Source organism: Struthio camelus, chromosome 26 (assembly GCF_040807025.1).
Source record: "Struthio camelus isolate bStrCam1 chromosome 26, bStrCam1.hap1, whole genome shotgun sequence".
Classification (NCBI taxonomy): domain Eukaryota; kingdom Metazoa; phylum Chordata; class Aves; order Struthioniformes; family Struthionidae; genus Struthio; species Struthio camelus.
The window spans coordinates 4,627,287-4,646,202 of record NC_090967.1 but is presented as its reverse complement, the minus strand read 5'-3'; the positions used below and the strand labels follow the sequence as shown (position 1 = coordinate 4,646,202).

Below are 18,916 nucleotides of genomic sequence, written 5' to 3'. Positions count from 1 at the left end.
TGCCTGAGTGTCCCCTAAAGCCCGGGGAGGATGACCCGAGGTGCCAGTTTCTGTTCAGATATGGCCTTAACCCCCCCACCCCCATCATAACGGTACAAGATCAGCAAATTTCATCAGAGATTTTATTTGCAATAAATTCTTTGAAGTGATCAAAGCTCAAAATACAGTAGCTGTGTAGTGTATTAGTGCATTAGTCTGATGTATTTTTAAAATGGGAATGCAGTGATTGTAATGAATCATTTGGTTTTGGTAAAGCGTTTCAAAGTTTACAGCTTTTTCTGCCCACAACAGTATCGACTAGAAGTAGTAAAAACTATATTGTTTATAGCAGCGAACATGAGTTCGTTCCCATTGATTCCTGCCATATGACAAGATGTACAACTTTTTCCATTCCTGAATAATAAAACATGACTGGAATAAGGGAAAAATATTTCAGGCAGTAAACAGCCTACCTTAGATTAGCAAAGCTTTAGTTATGAGATCCTATTTTTAGGGCATAAGTTCAAATTTAAGTGGCTCTAATCTTCATGTGGGGAATTGGCACAGGGTTTCTCCTGTTGTGCTTTATTTATAGCTGTTTCTTCTTTCCAGGGAAATAAGATTAGCCTCATTATTTCCCTTCTTATTATTCTGTCCATCATCATTATTATTCAGTCCATCCATCCATCCATTTAGGTCCTGTCTGGAATTACCTAGGATTATCCTGCTAATGCATGTTGCCTTCGTACAGAATATCATTTTTGTTGCTAAGAAACTGCTTTTGCATAACAGACCGTGTGGGCCTAATTTTCACTTCGGCAGCTGTTAAAGTCAACGGGAGCAGCAGGTGCTCGGCGCTCCTCAGAGCCAGAGCCAAAGTGTCCGTGGCAGAATTCCCACACAAGGTTTGACTGCGCATGTGACTGGGTCGTCCGTGTGCTCAGAGCCCGAGCAGCTTCACGCTTGGAAAGAAAATGAACAAAGGTGTCTGAGCATCTCTGGCGAGTGCCTGTTGCGCAAGTGCGCTTTCCTGTGTGCCAAGACAAGAAGATTGGCTCTGTACGTTGGAATATACTTGGTATGTGAGAGTGTTTCTCTGCTCCCTGTGTACACAGATGTGTGAATCTGCACCTAAGTTCACAAGCTGAAAACTGTTCTCGTAAGTAAGTAGCTGTCAGCAAAGAGTTTGGGCGCACACGGTCCATATTTAACATTAGCAGATAAGCCTTGCTCTGTGTGTCTGTGTGCAAAAAACTAATGATGTATAAATATCTAACAGCTGACGCCTGAATGCATGAACAGGATGTGTGTATGCATGGCTGTGTGCATGGGTATATGTAAGCATGCCTGTATCCATAGGTATGACTATCCCATGTGTGAAATCCACAGCACTTGGGCTGTTTTATGTTGCAGGTCAAGGCACAGACACAGAAATGCTGATTTTTCTTCTCTCTGCTGTCTCTTTCACGTTGCTATGGTGATCAGATGCACTCACACTTTTATCTGAAGTATCTATTAACTAAAGCTTCATAATAATTTTCCTTCCTTGCAATGCCTATGGAATTCACACCAAGCAGGCTTTTTAGGTCTCACACTTTCTGTCAGAGCCTGCTCCCAGTTCTTAGCTGGGCCATCAGAAACGTCAGAGGGTAAAAATGCAGCTGATGAAAATATTTTTTCCATGAATAAAAAAACCACATAGTAATAAGAAATCTTGAGCATGAAGAGTAGAAGGAGTAGGGTCACAAAGGCACCTCACTACAGATCCAGAGGCACAAATATGAAACACACTCGAGCCTCTGTACCAAGGGCTGCCCTCATCCCCAGCCCACCTGTAAATGGATTATTTGGTCTGGGAAGTCAAGGACAACTGAAGGTGGTGCCAGCCACACTGCTTGCCTGAAATTGATGTGCTGTAACAGCGTTAGCCTGAAAGGTCAGAGACAAGAGTTTTGATTGTGAAAGGGGCAGAAACCAGTGAAACTCTCGATTCTTCCTGATTGCGTTTCCTTTTGTCACATTGGTTCTGTGCCCTTTGGCTTCTCTTACTGAGGTCACCAGCAAAAGAATTAGTGTCCGGAGCTGGGACGCTAGGGCACCTCCCAGGGTACCTGGAGACATCATACAAAGGTAGAGACTCTGTCTCCTGAACCAGATTGGCAAAGGATATTTCAGCCCTCTGGTCACTAGAAGACCATCAGAGGTACAGCTGCCACTTCCGCTGGTAATAGCAATCAGGAATAAAAGATCTGCCAACGTGTAACACCCGCTCTGAAAGTGTGACTGAGTTATGTATCACGATGATGGGCAAGCTGCTCTCCATCATACGCAGGGGCACTTCCAGGACAGAACTCAAGATACTGCTGCTTCTCAGAGAAGCTGCCAGGAAACCTTTATTTGCAAGTTGCTAATGCAGAGTGGATTTGAACACATGACTTAGCAATGAAGAGCTCAAAACAGTCATGTTCCCCATCTAAAGAATATGTCCTCCACAGGGACCGGGAGACTCCTATGAAGGTTTTGTAGGGTAATGCAGATAAAGCCCCAGCCAGTATTCTGAGAATATACAGGGAAATTAAATACCCATTGGAGGAAGAGAAGATTAAAAATGAGACGTTTTGACAGGGCTGCCAGATTGTGTGGCAGGAGGGTTAATTTTTTTTTGAAACTGCCATTTCATATTCCCTTTCAGACAAGCTGAATTACACAGTACTGGCTGCTGGAGGAGTTGCATAATTTTCTTCACAGAAATAATGACAGGGTACTTAAAAAGCAAGTGAATGGATGGCTAAAGTATTGGGCAGAGACTTAAGAAATCGAGGCTGGGACACCACCTCTGCTAGAGACTCCTTTTGTGACCTTGGGCTGGTCATTTAACCTTCCTGTGTCTTATTTCCTGCCAGTAACGTGGGAATAATAACTGTTCTTTATCTGTCTTGTCTATTTAGATTGTAAACGCCGAGTTTACAGGTTGCCCCTTCTGTGCAACCAAAGCAAAAGAGCGTCAGTTCGTGCTAAGGTGTCTGGGACAACTATGATGCAGAAAGTAAATAGTAATAAAAGGGTTTGGATATTTGGGGTTTGGAACTTTTTTGGCATGAAGTGGTCAAGGATTCATAAGCCATTGTTCCGTTTCTCTTCCCTCAAAACGTGTACAAGTTTGGATCTGTGCTAATAGTTCCAAAAGCATATAAATAATTTAGGAACTGAGTCTTTACTGATTTACTGAATGCTTGAGTTACTTCTGAAACGGTGACTGGGTAATTTAGATGCTTGCAAAATTTTCCGCGAGGTCTTTATGCTTAGCCTGTCACTGCATTAAGGGCTAGCAGCAGATTTGAGTCAAGAACCTAATTTTTTTCAAAGTTTAAATTTAAGTCTGCAGACATCTGTGTACCAAGTTGTTATCAATCTCTGCAGCTTTTAGGGGTTTGTCTAATTTCCAGAAATTGGAGGAAGATGGTCTCTTGCAACTAGGTGGAGTGAAGACAAGAGCTTCTATATTTTAAAGCAACTACTTGAAAAATTTGCTGTACAAAGGAACAATTCTAACAATAGGGAGAAATGGCATCATGACATTAGAGGGAACAATGACCCAATACCCAACTTGCCGCAGGGGCTTTTGTCCTATAACTACCTTCATCATTAAGGCTTGTGATGACATTATTATCTGTGCTTATATAGGGCACTGAGGTCATAGCTACCTGGAAGGAAGGGTTTTGATCAGACTGGAGAAGATGAACAAGCAGGAGAGGCATGTTGGGTAACAGTAAATCAATGTAGTTTCATTTACATTAGACACCAGCCTGGCAATTTCAACATTAATGGTTGCACTGCTGCCCTCTGAATTTTTTTAGATTTAATATATCAGTGGGGGAGTGAAAGAAAGGGGGAGTATGAGTCGTTTGTCCTTATGATACATGGATCTTTTCTTTCATGCATCATCAAAAAATAGTGATTTGTACAGTTGTTAAATTCCTTTGGCAGTAGATTTCCTGGCATAAGTATTGTTCTGCTCCTACCTCACTGATTATCTGTGATGATAATAACAATAGTTAGTGTCTTTGAAACTTGACCCTCCTTTTCCCAAACTGAAAAGACAAAAGACTGGCTCTGAGGCAAACGGCAAGGTAGAAAGAACATCAGACCTGGACCTAAGACTCAATTTGCTTTTGTAGAGCCACCAATTTCCTTTGTGTGATTGGGCAAGTTATGGCCTCTGTCCTGTCCCACAGTTCTCCTGTGTAACGTGTGCATACCTGTTAGGTGTTGTGAAGGAATAAGGTGCTCAAATGCAGAAGTGATGAGGGACATGCAGGTTTCTAGATAGACAGAGTAGCTAAATTAGCCATGTTCCTAAAAGATGAGAATCACTATTTTCTTTTACAGAGGCACAGAACAAGGCAGAGACTGGCCTAAGAAGTTGCAGCAAGTCATTAAACGTGTAGGAAACAGAATCTAGGAGTCCTGACTACTATTCAGTACCATCTATAAACAAAGAAGTATGGGGAACCTCTGAGAACCTGGATGTTATTGACTGTCTCCAAGGACGACTATGTTGTATGTTTATAAACTAAGAAGCGTGGAGGTTTGGAAGCTAGTGGACTGTTTTTGTCTTGGAGACATCTGCTGTAGTATGCCCTGGTGCTCTGCTGCACCAGCTCTACAGGTATTTGCCCAAGCGGGGCTCTCAGCAGCTGGTGTTCAAGTCCTGGTTCTACCACAGATTTGTTGCGGGGCTTTTGAGTCAGTCACTTAACCATTCTCAATACAGAACATGAAGATAATCATACATGTTTTCTATGTGAAATTGCCTGGAAGTTAAAGCAAGTGAGCGCCACGCTTACAGAGAATTGCTCAGGGCTGCAAGATGACCACACAGCTTCGGTCTTCACAGAGGCTCCTCCTGTTGCTTCACTCAGAGCGGTTGACTTCAAGGGGACGAGAACTGAGGAGCAGAATAAGTCACAGACCCTTCCTCAGAGACTTATAAGACCTTCAGTGTACCAAAGCATTTTAATACTTACTTAGTTTTCAGGTCCTGAGCAGTTGCACCGTATACAGGGCTCTCAGCAGGCAGCTGGACCCCTGCTCTGTGGCCCAGCCCAGCCTGTCAGTGATCTCTCCTGGCAGCGAGGGTGAGGATCTGTGCTGTATGGCAGGCTATGATTTGTTGTCACCTTTATAAATCAGAACAACAAAATCACTAGTCTTCCACACAGAGCCAGACCACCAAGAGCAGCAATTCCTCCTTAGACACATCCTCCTTCATTTCTTCTGTTATCTTTCCTCGCTTGTTCACATTCTTTCAACGCTAGTTTCTCATGTTAGGGATGGCCACTGTCCCTTTTTGCATGTTAGAGAGTGCAAAAAAGGATTGTTCTTTGTGAGACAATGTCACATCTCACTATAATCATCTATCCAGTTTTGTGACTCTACCTGTGGTTTTCTGCTCCACTTTCTTACTTAGGAGACCATATATGCCTATAGAAATTTGGATCATGTTTTTTCAAGGATATAGGGACTCAGCAGGGTCTCCTTTTTCCTCGTCCTGTGATAAACTTCTCTCGGGGTGCTCTGTCAACTTGCCTATCTCCCAGCTGTATTTTGGTCTGACTAAAGTAAGTAAATGCAATATATACTTGGGAATGCTAGAGAAAAGGAGTCAGGTAGCAAAGAAAAAGATAAGATAATGATAGTGCTGAGTTTCCTGGAATCCTACTGAGAGACTGATTTAAGCAAGAAAAACAAAACCTCTTTGCTGCTTCCTTTTCTCTGGATTTGTTGAAGAGCAATCTTTATTTCACCCCAGGTTTAGCTTTACTTCCACTGTCCAGCTTTCTTCTGCTAATTCCTCACACATTTCGTGAATAACACGTGAAAGGACAATGCTGGCTCACATCCAAGGAAAGGATCTTATTTTATTCCTTTTCAAGCCATCCTTTGAGTGAGGCATACTTACCTCAGCCACTGCAAATCAGACAAGGACAGTATCCTTCTTGTCTTCTAAGCTGGATTCTTAAATGTACTTTTGTGAGCAGTTGTAATATGGAGGAAGAAACAAAAGTAGCCAGTAACAGCCTCAGCTTTGCAGAGCTGTTTCGGTGAAAGACTCTTTTCATAGAAGGAGAAAGTGTTTTCAGCACAAGGAGAGTTTGCTGATGCTGACGGAGGTTGTGCCCTATGCAAGTTCACAGAGAACAGTCCAGTCTCTCTCCCTCTAGCTCTTTTTTTTAACATGTGCTCTTTCTATGGACACTTTAATCAAACTCCAGATGGGTTGTTTCAATCCGGGGATTTGTGCTGCTGCTCAGGAGATAACAATCCATTGTGCTAGCCTAGGTAGCAAGTGTGTTTGTGATAGCTAGAGCTGATACCAGATGTCCAGGTGGTCTTATTTAACAGGGGGTATTAGTAATACTGCCATTGTCCGGGTAATCAGATAAAAGTGCAGTCCAGGTGTTGTTACCCTACACCATGTTTGTGTAATGACATTGCCAAGTGCTGATTGCTACCTACATTAAATTAGAGACCAAACACTGCAGACGGGACATTCCTGGGTGATATTTCCTGGTGCACCTTTAAAGTAGAAAATTTAACCTGCATATAAACTGGAACACTAGTGAGCATGCACCCCTTGCTCACACTGAGAACAAATTTACTTTGTTAGATGACCCCTCTGTGCAGTCTCTGGCTGTTGCCTGACTTATGCTTAGATTTTCTACATTAAGGCATTTCCTCTAAACTGTAGCACATTTTCTTCTCTGCCCAACTACAGGGTGTATCCAGATGAAAACACTTAGTGGGGACAAGACAGTTTTCAGAAATAGTTTGGCTAGGACAATTCAGTATTCTGCTAGGGACAATTAGAAGAGAGACATTAAAGGTGATTTATGAACTTTAAAGGCAGAAAACAGCTTGGGAAATGCTAACCTGGACTGTAATCTCAGGTGACAAGAACACTTCACAGTTGTTGTTCTGGAACTGTGCCCTGCCTAGCATGGAGATATACCAAGTCTGTGAAGGGATTTGCCACAAGTTATCGCTAGACAATCAAGAAAGAAGCAAGACAGAAGAAGTAACTGTTCACCTTGAGCAAGGGAACAAGATCCTCTATTGTTTTTACAGATACATATTCCCTTTTTCGAGTATGGTATTTAGTAGAAAACATGAATACAGTCCAGGCTCAGAGGTGTATGAGACTTTTGTCCAGACTTCAGAGGGAGTGATCTGTCCCTGTAGGACCATATTGCTCAGGATGGGGATCTGCCACTTCTAGTTTTTCCCAGAGATTTTGGCGATGTGGCAGCTGATGCCTCCTTGTAATTGTAGCAGATGAAACCCACAGCGCTGAGAGGCCACTGTAGTTTCTTTGTAATTGTTTATATAGATAGGATCTAAACTTAGCTACAGAACACGGTGAAAAAAGCCTGGTCAAAAAGAATGGGGACTCAAGAGTTTAGCCTCCAGCTATCTTAGAAGAGGCTGGCTCATCACAGAGAGATCCCCAGCTGCACTTCCAGGCTGCAAATTAAACAAACAGTATTTCCTATATAACAGACCACAGGGATGGTAGAAAGAACAGTGTGGCCTTATTGCTGTTATTTCCTTTAGTTTCCATCTCTGTCCTCTGCCCCCCACCTCCTTCTAGACTGGTGTTGCCCACTTTACCCGATTTGTTATTTATTACTGTGGTTTAAAGAGAGGCAGGGGGAAAAATGCTCAGTGCAAATTATATTTTGAGCTGTTGTGCTTTGCCTCTTTGGCGGATAATAAATCTCTCTGGCAGTGCTCTTCTGTATAGGATTTGTCATTAAATGCAATTAAACAAACCCTGCAGGTGTCCATGATCAGGCCTGCAGCAGCCCATTCACAACTGCAATGTTATTATCATCCTGACAACAAAACACCAGATATTTCCTGAGCTCCTCTGATCGATGAGCTTGCCTGATTTGGAACTGGAGGGAGGAGAGACAGAGGGAAGAGAATGGTTCAAATGCTCTTTAGACTTATTGATGGAAAAGTCAAAAAGCTGCTCAGCAATCAGAAAGAGGGAGGAAAAAGAGAATGACAGAGGAACAAGAGGGCTGAACGGAAAAGAAGACAGAAGGGTATCTGGGAACAAAAAGACAGAAATGAGGCAACATATCACATGATATCCATGTAGCTAACAATTTTGTTAAGGTACAAGACTGGAATTTAGGAGAAGCACAAGCAAGGTATTTCAGGTACAATTCTTCTCATGTACCTTTAACCTCTTAACAGTTAGGTATTTAGTGTAAGCTAGTCATGTAGGCTCCCTTTGCAGTCAATGCAAAAATAAGTTCATCTCACCCTAAGATAGGACTTGACTGGTAGGTTGACTTGGTGTCCAGAGAGATCTGCCTCCATTACCTGTAGCTGGAACTTAAGTGAGTAGCTTGGACCAGACACCCAACTAATTGCAAATCTCACCCTTAAGAGCCAAGGAATTGGCTTTTGCTGAGTGCATATTCCTTTCTATCTTCATTCACAAGGATGCATTTCCCGGTACAGAAGGAGAGCATGCTACCGAGTCATGGCTAAAGGTATTTGTAGGAGGCAGATGCAACAACATTTGCACCAGAATTGCTTGTATGCCCTGACAATTGAGGAATAAGAAAATAGTCCTGTGGCTTATTTCAGCCATCCCAGGTGTGAAGGTCAGGGATTCACAGGGGACTGCCTGCCATCAAGTCTAGTGAGACAGAAAATTTTGCAAACACCAGTAAAATTATTCTGCTCGAATCGTTTGCTCACCTCAGCCTCAGGGTGCTCTGAGGATGAACTTCTTTCCTCTTCCATTCTCACCCCAGGAGTCCAAGTTTAGTCCAGTTGATTGCGGCGGCACGTATAGAATTGCAGTGACAATAGATAGCTTATATTTCTATGGCACCTTTGCAAATGCGTAGTACCACAGGAAGAAAGCCATTTTTAGGTTGGAAAAAAGGAGACAAATGAATAGGCATAAGTAGTGTGTGTGCATCTGTAGAGTGTAAGGGATGAAGGTTTACTACTACAAAAAGCTATTGTCAGAGTCTTTGACTAGCATGCAAAGGTGATGTGCTGAGTTTTTAAAGTCTCCTATGAAATACCCAGCAGGGCAAATAGCATGACACTCCGTTTTACTGGCATCAACAGATGAAGGATGAAGTTGAGGTTATGGCAGAAGGAGTCAGAATTTCTGCTATCAATCTGTAATTCTCAGGCTGACAAATTCCCTAGACCATATATTTACATCACTATGCAATGCGGTTCTTTGGCTCCTTGGCTGCTAGGGCAGTCCTGATTTCTGTACTAAAGAATGCCCTCTTTTTCTTACTTTCCTGCTCAAACATTGGAGGATTTCCCTCTGCCACTCTATCTGTCCCTCTTTCCACATACTATTATCACTTAATCTGCTGGTTTGTGCGCACCAATATGCAGTTACCTGGTGACACAAGTCAGCATTGCTCTCTTGAAGCTAGTAGAGCTGCCATATTGCTATGCTAGCACAGAATTTGGCCCGCAGGTCTTTAACAACTAACTTACGAAGTGTCAATTCACTAGACACATCAGTGGTTCCCCCTTTGTGGTCCTTGGGTCAGGGGTAATTTGCAAGACTATGGAAAGACCCACAGTTAGGAATAATATTTATGAATAAGTCCATTTTTCTTGGCTCCACCTCTGGTCCTCGGCAAAGTTTGAGCGTGACACTGGTCCAGAGCATTTGGAAGCCAACAATGGACGTTAAGCATGACATTGTCTCTTTTTAAGCACCGCTCTAGTTTCTTCTGTTTCACTTAGGTTCTGCCTAGACTCTGCTCTCAGACACATCTGCCTATATCTAGAAACATCTCTGATTTCTTCATCCCACAGGCTGTAGGATTTATACTGGGGTGACAAAGCTGACACAAAGGGATGTGTTCTATTCTAGGAAAAAAGACAGCCCAGCAGACAAGAACTGGCAAGTCTCAGCTGCCAGTCTGAGGAGCCCAGTGACTGTTAATAAGTGTCACTGGGATGGATCTTCAGTGGGCGTAAATGAGCACTAGCTGATTGTAACTCCACAAGGACTTTAGTGAAACTATGTTGATTTACACCAGATGAGCAGCTGGTCCAGTGCTCAGGCTGGCTGGGGAAAGCCCCCTGGAGTTTCCATCAGTGAGTGTGAGAGTGGGGTAGAAGCTAGCTGCATGTGTGAAGGAGAGTAGGAGAGCAGACAGAAAGCAAGAATGGGAAATACACATCTTCTTGGACTGACTTCTCCAATGAGTGCATTTTTCCTCTTTCTGCTTCCCTTCTTCCCCACCTCTAGCAGCTCCTCTCACACACTCTCTCTCTGTGCTGCTCATCTCCCTTTGTGCACCTCTTACCCACATGCTCCTTTCTAAACAGGTGCAGTTGCCACTCAATAGACTTTAATTACCACTTCAAGGGCTCTCTCACCAGGGTCTGCTGGGAGGGTGGAGATGAATTTTCCTGAGGATTATGCGTATGTCTGAGTCCTTTCTAGTCAGATGGCAGTATTGCTGTCAGTCTGTATCCTTGGAGAGGTTGTTTCTTCATCTTCTCTCGGCTTGTGTTAACAAAAAACAAAACTGCTGATGAAGGAGAAAAACAACCATTAGCTAGATTAATTATGAGGACAACAAACTGGTCTAGAGAAAAATAATATGGACAATTTTAAAACAAAAACAAAAAAACAGGCGTCTAAGCTGGGCTCCTAAAACATTTTTTCTGCTTGTAAATAAGAGATCCAATTTTCAGAAGTGGAGAGCTCAGCATCTCTAAAGATTTCTGTGGGAGACTAGGTCTAAAAATACAAGTTGTTTTTTACCACTTTACCTTCTTTTTGCTCTATGCTCTTCCCATCACATCTCACCGGAGAAATGCACTGTTAATGCATCCCACTGGTACCCTGGGGGATTCCTCCAGACTGAATGCGTCGGTTGATTTCTGTCTTCAGAATAGTTTGCCTATGATGAAGAGTTATTCCCAATGTTTAGCTAGTAACATAACATTATTTTTATTATTAAGATCCTCTTCAAGAGACAATCCTGGAGACTGCAGAGCAGAAGCGTATGTCTATTGCTTGGATCTGCTTGAAATTGTTTGCACAGCATGTGAGCATGCACTTGTGTATAAATGCAGAAGCACACATGAATGCATGTTGATATGTGCTGATACTTGCAGCACTGGAAAAGACAGGAGCTGGAAATGTTACAGCATCTTTTGGGGAAGGGAAGATTTCCAAGTATTTTAAAATAGCTTTGTTTTTGCTCAACGTTAACATGTTTAAATTTTCTCATAAAATGAAAAGCAGGAAAGAGACTGTTTTATTAAAGTAAATAATGTTTTCTTCTGCCAAAATTTAAAAGTTTGTTTTCCTAAACAAGCAATTCAGCAAACTGGGGAAACAGTGTAGCCAAATCTGCATTTTCTGCATATGTGTTTTCTGTGAAATATTGTGCCGTGTTCCAAAAGGATGTAGTTATGCATTAGAAATTAAGAAACTACATCATCTGTAAAGGCTAAAGCTCAGAAGACCGACTACATTGATATAAACAGTTACCCTTATATTGCTGTCCATGGAGCTGGGCCTGGCCTGCTCATATCCTAGCCCCAGCTGGTTGGGCACATGCAACATTTGGCTTTCTGTTTGGAAAACACTTTTGTATTGGTCCCTGAGCATGCGCTAGCGTCCATGCCAGAGGGCAATACAACACAGCGCGCTGTGGCCTTAGTGTCCGTGTGGGATACAGTCTGTGCTGAGCTCTTCGGCATTCATGCCACTGAGCCAGCTTGTGTTTCTGGGTTAGTATCCAGGCAATCCTTATCCCTTGGGTATTAGCAACCACACAGTGCGATTCAGACGCTGGGCTGAGGTTCTTACGTGTAGTCATGTCTATGCACCTGAATGGCATTAGTTTCCTGTCCAACAGTCTGCCTCTGTGCGCTGCTGTCTGCACTCAACTCTGGTCTTTCATGGGTATTTGCAGTATAAAGACAAAAGCGGTGAAAGAAGGATAGGCAGACAACACTGATGGGAATATGCTAGTAAAAAAGCAGAGTAATCGTAATTGCACCTCTGTCTTAAGACATCACTTTAGTCTCTGCCTGGGAATGTTCTCCTTTCCTTGGCTCTAAGTGCAATTGTGACATATTAAAGTAATGCGCATGGCAACATGGACTCAGTGTGGGACAATGCCACCATCGGTCGGGGTTGCCTCTGGGAAAAGGAAGAGGCTCGGTGAGATGCCGACAGTAGAATTCTGCCTGTGCAAGTGCAACGTGTCTACAGCACCTTCTCTAGGCTTTCTCCTCATTGAGGGGGAACCAGTCTCCTGTTCTTCCTCTACTTCTCCATCAGGAATCCTGCAGTCCCTCCCTCACCTATTCCTGCCTTCCCTGGCCTCCGGAGTTTTGCCAGCCCTCCTGACTGCCTGTTTCCATTCTCGTTTTCCCCAGTCATCTCAGCTCATGTCCTTCTACTTCTCACTGTAGCTCTTTCTTTAGACGTCTAGCAATGTGGGGTTTGGGTTTTTTTTAATCCTTCTGTCTTCCTCATCTCTTCCTCCCCCCTTCCTCTGCTTGTTCACGTTGCTTTCCAGGCCCATCTACAACATACTATCCTGCCATTTATGTGGGACTAGGATGAACATTGATCACAGCCATCTCAAACCCATCTCTCTCTTTTCCCAAAGAGCCAATGAAAATGTCACCCATGAGATAATCATCATGTTGCTCACGTCCCTTAATTGCTCTCAAAGTACACATTGAGGCTGCAGAGCCTCTTTGAAAGGCAGGTTCTGGCCTTTGGCACATTATTGACAGGCTGTTGATAGGCCCCTTTGTTGACGAGCAATTTTGTCCCTTTTGCTGTACAATTTTTTTTTTTTTTTAAACAGCCCTTTCAGAGAGAGTAGATTTTAAAAATAGGGCTGAGCGCTGAATGAACAGGCACCAGACTTATTCCTGAGAAGCAACGACATACATGTGAGATGAGAGCTACCAGCATCTTTCATGCAAGACTCCATACAAGAAATCAAAGCTAAGATGACTGATATCCTCATCCCTAGTTGTTTTTTGTTCCTTCTCCTCTTAGCCCTGGTAATTAGATGGTTTTTTGCAGTGTATTACTCAACCAGTACATGTCTTGTGAGGTCCAGTGCATGGTCCGTGGTAAACAAGTTTAACAAGTTGATGGGGCAACGCATTTGTTTGATGATTGGTGATAATTCTTCTTTTTCTAATGCCTGCTGATTAAAATTGACTAAAATTCTCTCTGTCACAGCAGCCCTTCAATGTCTGAAAAGTCACACAAGTCTGGGGCATTTGCTAGCGTGGGACTGCATGCATGCCTGCTGAAAGGGAACACTTGAAAACAGAACAAAGCACGCATCCTCTCCCATTACTGTCACAGGTAGAGATCCTCCATTAACAGTGCAGAATCTATGACACACAGCTGAGCAATTCTCACATCATCCACTGGATTCCAGTAGTACACACGCATGCTTACTTAGCTACCGCTTTAATACAAAATTATTATAACATGCCTCACGTAAGCTGGAGTCCCATTGCAATGGATGCTGCATGTACACCTCAAGTTAGCCCTCGACAAGCCTGTATAGCTAGGCTCCAGTCTCCGCGTAACTAGACTTTAAACACAATCCTTAGCAAAATCTCCAGGCTATATGCAACCGAAAACCAAGCCTGAAAGAAATGAAATTCTTTCCTCTCTGAAACAATGTCCCTTGGAATGATTTTGCTACTAATGAACCCCAACTGAGCTGCTGTATTTTGGAGCTACTGGTGTGCATTTTAACAAGGAACTCTCTATGTGTGGATGTGCATCAACATCGCCAGCCCCCATAATGGAAGTCTGTTCAGCATTGTAAGTCCCGCATTAGGCTGTGCCTGTAGAAACCCTGGGAAGTGCCACTGAGACTGCCTGAAGGTAATCATCTCTCCCAGCCTCCAGGCTGTCCCTAACCAAGTGCTCTGCTTGCATCTATTCCAGGAAACAGCTCTGGAGATTATAAAGTGTAGACCCTATTGCATTCACTAGCAACAAGGGGGGGAAGTGCCATTTGATTATGGATGAAAAGGAAAAATGCAAGGGGCTTTGGTATTCAGAAAAATGCCCAGCATGCTGTGATTTGGTTGTTGGGCTCTGTAAGTGACTGGAAACCCTTGAACTTCATTGTTTTCTCTCCGTCAGTATAGCCAAATCATAAGCAGTACTTGAAAAACATGGTCCACCTAGAATTTGTTATCATAGAAGATGCATCTTGGTACTTCCTGTTATAGAATCCACTTAAATACCTATTTTTTCGTGTAACAAGCCCACATTTCACAGGGAGTAGAACATACATGTATATTTAGATCACTGTATGTTACACAGGATGGAGTCTGTTTTATCAAAATTCTATCAAAATCCTATCAAAAGGAGTTCTATCAAGCCCATTCCCTCGTTCATAGCCCAGCAAAAGAATATCCTGCCTGTCTAAATACTAGAGCTGGGTTGGAAAAAAATCAGTTAATTTATTTTTAAAAGTTGGGAATTCAGCATCTATTTTTCTGCCTACCTGCACTGCACTTTGTCAGGTTCTGTAAAAGCTGTGCACACCTCTGTTGCCAAACACACCTTCATCAACATGTAGTGAGAACTGTGCTAAAATAAAACATTATCTGGATAAGATGGAGCAGATTAGAAAGATGATAAAAGATAAGCTAGGAGAAAATAAGACAATAAATAGGTCTGGCAAGATAGATGGATAATCTTCCTCTCAGGCCAAACATGACGAGATAATAACCTTTTCTTCTCTCTAGTTCCATTTGCTCTTGGATCTCTAGAGCTCTACAAATGTCACTTAATTCGATTGTCTAGTACCCCTGTGAAATGGGTATCACAATGTCCATTTTTACAGAGAGAGGAGCAGAGGTACATTATTTAGGAATAGGTTTAAGATTAGCATTGCAAAAATCAACCAAACTGTTCATTTTTGTGCTTTGGTTTTAGCTGTCACAGTGCCTAAGGCCATCTGATACACTGAAGACAAGTGAGCCTGATAAAATCAGAAAGCTACAGCCACATTTTCACAACTCACCTCTGCCACGATGTTTGCACAGCCAAGCCAGAGCAGGAGCGAGTCTTCACTTTCTTTCAGAGCGTATGCATATTCCCTCACCGTTCCTGTTACCAGCTGGCAACAGTGACTACACAAGGGGCAGGTCGCAAGAGCTAGGCAATGTTCAGAGCTAGATGCAGCTGCTGTGACTGCGCAGTTCTCCTTCCTCTCCCTTATCATGTTGTGATCTGGACAGCAGACGTTGCACCTGGCAATGTTAACGGAAAGAGAGGCTCAGAGTAACTTTCCTTCTGTCCCCTATCCCTTCAGCATATCTGCTGTCTAGATTATTTCTGAGCAAATATAAACAACCTCTATAAGCAATTGATAAGCTTGTTAAACATTTGGGATTATGACAGCACATCCTGATTCAGAGAAGGCTTGTCTGTACTGCCATTTGCTCTCCTTGCTCAGGAAAAAATGCCATTGCCTCTGCTGGATCCAGTGCAAGGTCTGAGTTCACAGCCTGTGAAATATTGGGCCCTTTTCTGGAGCATTTGCCTTCCAGATGGTAACATCTTAATTGAATGGGAGGTCCTAAGTGAAGTTTTCCATTGCTTCATGTCATTGATTTCTCCCTGTACATTCTACTGGCAACACAGAGCAATGGAATATTTGATTAGACAGAATTACAGACCACAACATTAATAATTTTGTGAGTTTAACTGAAAAGATTTGCAATTGTTCTCCCCAGTAACTATGCAATTTTCTCCTTCTTCTCAAGAGAAATGCTCCTTTCTATTTTAATGGCAGGGTGTATTGTCATCTTAAGGCAGCAGGTACTGACTATTGCTTCTGATTTGGGGAGCTTGGATCCATACAATTTTCATTTTGGCTCGATTCTTGTAGGTGGAGTGTTCATCATGGTTCTGGATTTTCAAAAGAAGTTAGCAATTTTGGATGCCCCATATTTGTGTTAGACATGCTTTGAAAGGGACCGATTACCAGAGGGGCAGGTGCTTAGTCCCTAGAGATGGAGGCTAATGGAGATATCTCATGCTGGGCACCTGAAAGTGTTAGATGCTTCTGAACGTTATAGGGAGTGGGGGATCGTTTCTGAGCATGAATTGGCAACACTGTACGGGCTTAAGCAACTCAAGATAAACAGATCTTTGCCCAGCATTATGGAGACATCCTTGACTCCTCAGTTTAGCCAAGTGTTTTACTTTGGGCATGTATTTGATTCCTGTGGGAGTCAAGCGCTGAAGTTTCTGCAAGAGCGTTAGTATTTTTCTGAAGTGGGGCCTGATGTTGTGTAAATTTCTGAAGGTTCCTTTTATGAAAATTCCTCACTCAGTTTTCCAATTGAAATAAAATAAAAAGGCAAAATTCTCCCCTCCATCCCGAAGTGTGATGCTGAGTGGTAAGGTACCACAAGGCTTTGCTGGCTTTCTGCACATTCATACATTCACATGTAGAGCAACAGACTGTACCATGAAATGTCTCTTCTTTGCACTTCATAAAAGCCCAGAGCCTGACTCATGGACTGTGTTAGGTGTTGAGCAAAGACAAAACAAAATATCCATGCCCCAAAGAGATTACAGTCTCATGCAGCCAGGCTGCTCACAGTGATGATGTAGCTGTAGGGCTTGAATTAATGCAAGATTCAGCATGGCTGCAAACATGTACTTCAGTGACAAATAATCACACAAATAAAACCCACCCAGCTCCTCCCCTTGTTAATCAACTTATTCGAAAAATCGTTGCCTGGCAACACTTGTTAGAGCCTCCCCTCACTGCTTGGAGGTTGTTGAAGGCAAAATCCTCGTATTGACCCTTGAAACAGTTGCACTTCTGCACAAACAGCCGTGTGGTCTGTTTATAAACAGGGTAAAACTGAAAACTCTATACTCATTATACACTAGGGAGGGGGCCAGATCTCATAATCGAAACTCACAGGAGCCATCTGGTCTCTGCAAATAAGGGCTACTGGAGTCAGGGTGTGAGCTTGTAATGACTGTAGAACGTGAATAGCCCTATTCACACAGGTAGTATAACAAGTACGAAGCTACTAGCATGCTTAAGGCCCTGCTGAGTCAAACAAAAATGACACTAAGGGTTTTTTTCTTGCTCTAGGGTCAAGCCTATAACTACGGGACCAAGATTCTTCTTTTATTTTAAGGCATGGGTTGAGTGTTTTCTATTTGTACGGCAGTCAGGACAACGCATACTCCGTCCTGATTTGCCAGCAGTGAACTATGGCTAAGATTTTCAAAGCTGCTTGGAGGGCAATTCCCTTTTATTTCAGCAAGTACTGAAGACTCCAAATATCCTGGGCAGCCTTGGGATACTCAGACACAAATATCAATATTGAATATTGTGTTAACTGCTCCTTAGCTATTTTTTTCTCTTCCTATACTTTCTCTAGGCTTAAATTTAGATAATTTTATAAATTAAAATGCCAGCATCTATTTTACTAAAGAGAAGATTTACAAAGATATTTCACCATCTAAAGAAAGATCATTTTAATAAAATTTACCAATTAATTTGGAAACCAACTCCTACTGATTTTGAAGTGTGTTATATGCCTGAGTTGTTTTACAAATCCCATCAGGACCCTAAGTTTTGTTCTAAACTCACTCAGTTTTAACGAGGTGTTAAACAATGATGTACTTTGAGGCCGCATTATTGAATGATCAGAACTGTCTTTGAAGGAAGGCCTACCTAAGCTACAGAAAGTCTACATCAATTTCGTCATCTGCTTTTCATCTCCTCTGTTATTTCTTTTGCTTCCCTAATAATGGACTGCTCTGGAGGGTTCTGAATTTAGTATCTTAACAGACAAAACTTCAATTGATTTCAATGAGTAGAAAATCCAAATTCTTTGCTCAGAGTTGTTCCTTAAGAGCTCATTGCAGCCCTCATTCAGCAACCTAAATCTGGCTGAAGCGTTTGCTGAACTGGTAGGATGGATGCATGTGCTTAAAGTGAAGCGTGTGGTTGAGCTGGGGCCCTTGTGTCATGTTGTCCAATGGAGAAAATCAGGTTAGCTAGGACCACGCTTGTGTCGCAGTGCAGTGGTGGACCATGGCGCACGCAGACACACACATATGCTTAGCGCATATACATGCAGGTGTTGGAAAGATACTGAATGTAAAATTGCATGTGAATGCAGGTGTCTGTAGCAGGCATAGTACCCGGCTCTGCATGCCAGGTTCAGGTGTCTGGGGCTGAACAAATCTCTGCAAAAGAGAGATCCTAGACATGCTTATCCAAGCTCAAAAGCTATTGCAGATCTTGCGTCTGAAATCCACTCTCTTTTTACTGCTGATATTCCCAAGCACCTCCTAGTTTCCCAGCTACTCACAATCTGAAACCCTACCAGATGCCATGATTGCAGTGGAAAAGCAGCTCATTACTGGAGTGGCAGGCGACGCACAGACAAATATTTGTGCAAGGCATACAGAGCCCGGAGACTAGAACACATTGTCTCTTTGATGGGAGGAGGAAAGGGGAAGGAGGACTTTGCCTGTAGCAAAATCAAATAACAAAAATCTATACGGTGTTTATTTCTAGTAACCTCATGCCACCTTGATTTTCGGTTTACACCTTTTGCTAAATATTTTAAGGGTCAGGAATTAAAATGAATTAAGTTCAGATCTTACCCTGAATCCTCAGTTCTTCAGAGACCTCTGTGTGTTAAAATTTCTTAGAAAAGAGACAGGATTGTATCCTTCTATGAGCTGTGCTTGTTCTGAGATCTACAGAAAATTGCTAGTAAAGAAAGGTGACAAAATATGCTCTAAACAAATTGAAATGTGACTTTGATTAAGTATTACATTGCACACAAAACAAGATTTGGTCAA

The 18,916-nt window shown here is 42.6% G+C and overlaps 1 long non-coding RNA gene across 3 annotated transcripts; it reads right to left on the bottom strand.

Moving 5' to 3' along the window:
• Window positions 1-120: 120 nt before the first annotated feature.
• Window positions 121-15,308, bottom strand: LOC104145909 (uncharacterized). Of its 3 annotated transcripts, XR_011136394.1 has the most exons (4): window positions 15,090-15,308; window positions 10,825-10,955; window positions 10,426-10,580; window positions 121-8,893 (listed from the first exon to the last, which is right to left on the bottom strand). It is a non-coding gene; the product is annotated as an uncharacterized lncRNA (long non-coding RNA). The 3 variants fall into 3 exon arrangements; XR_694471.2 differs by having other exon boundaries at window positions 121-10,580; XR_011136395.1 differs by having other exon boundaries at window positions 121-10,577.
• Window positions 15,309-18,916: the final 3,608 nt, after the last annotated feature.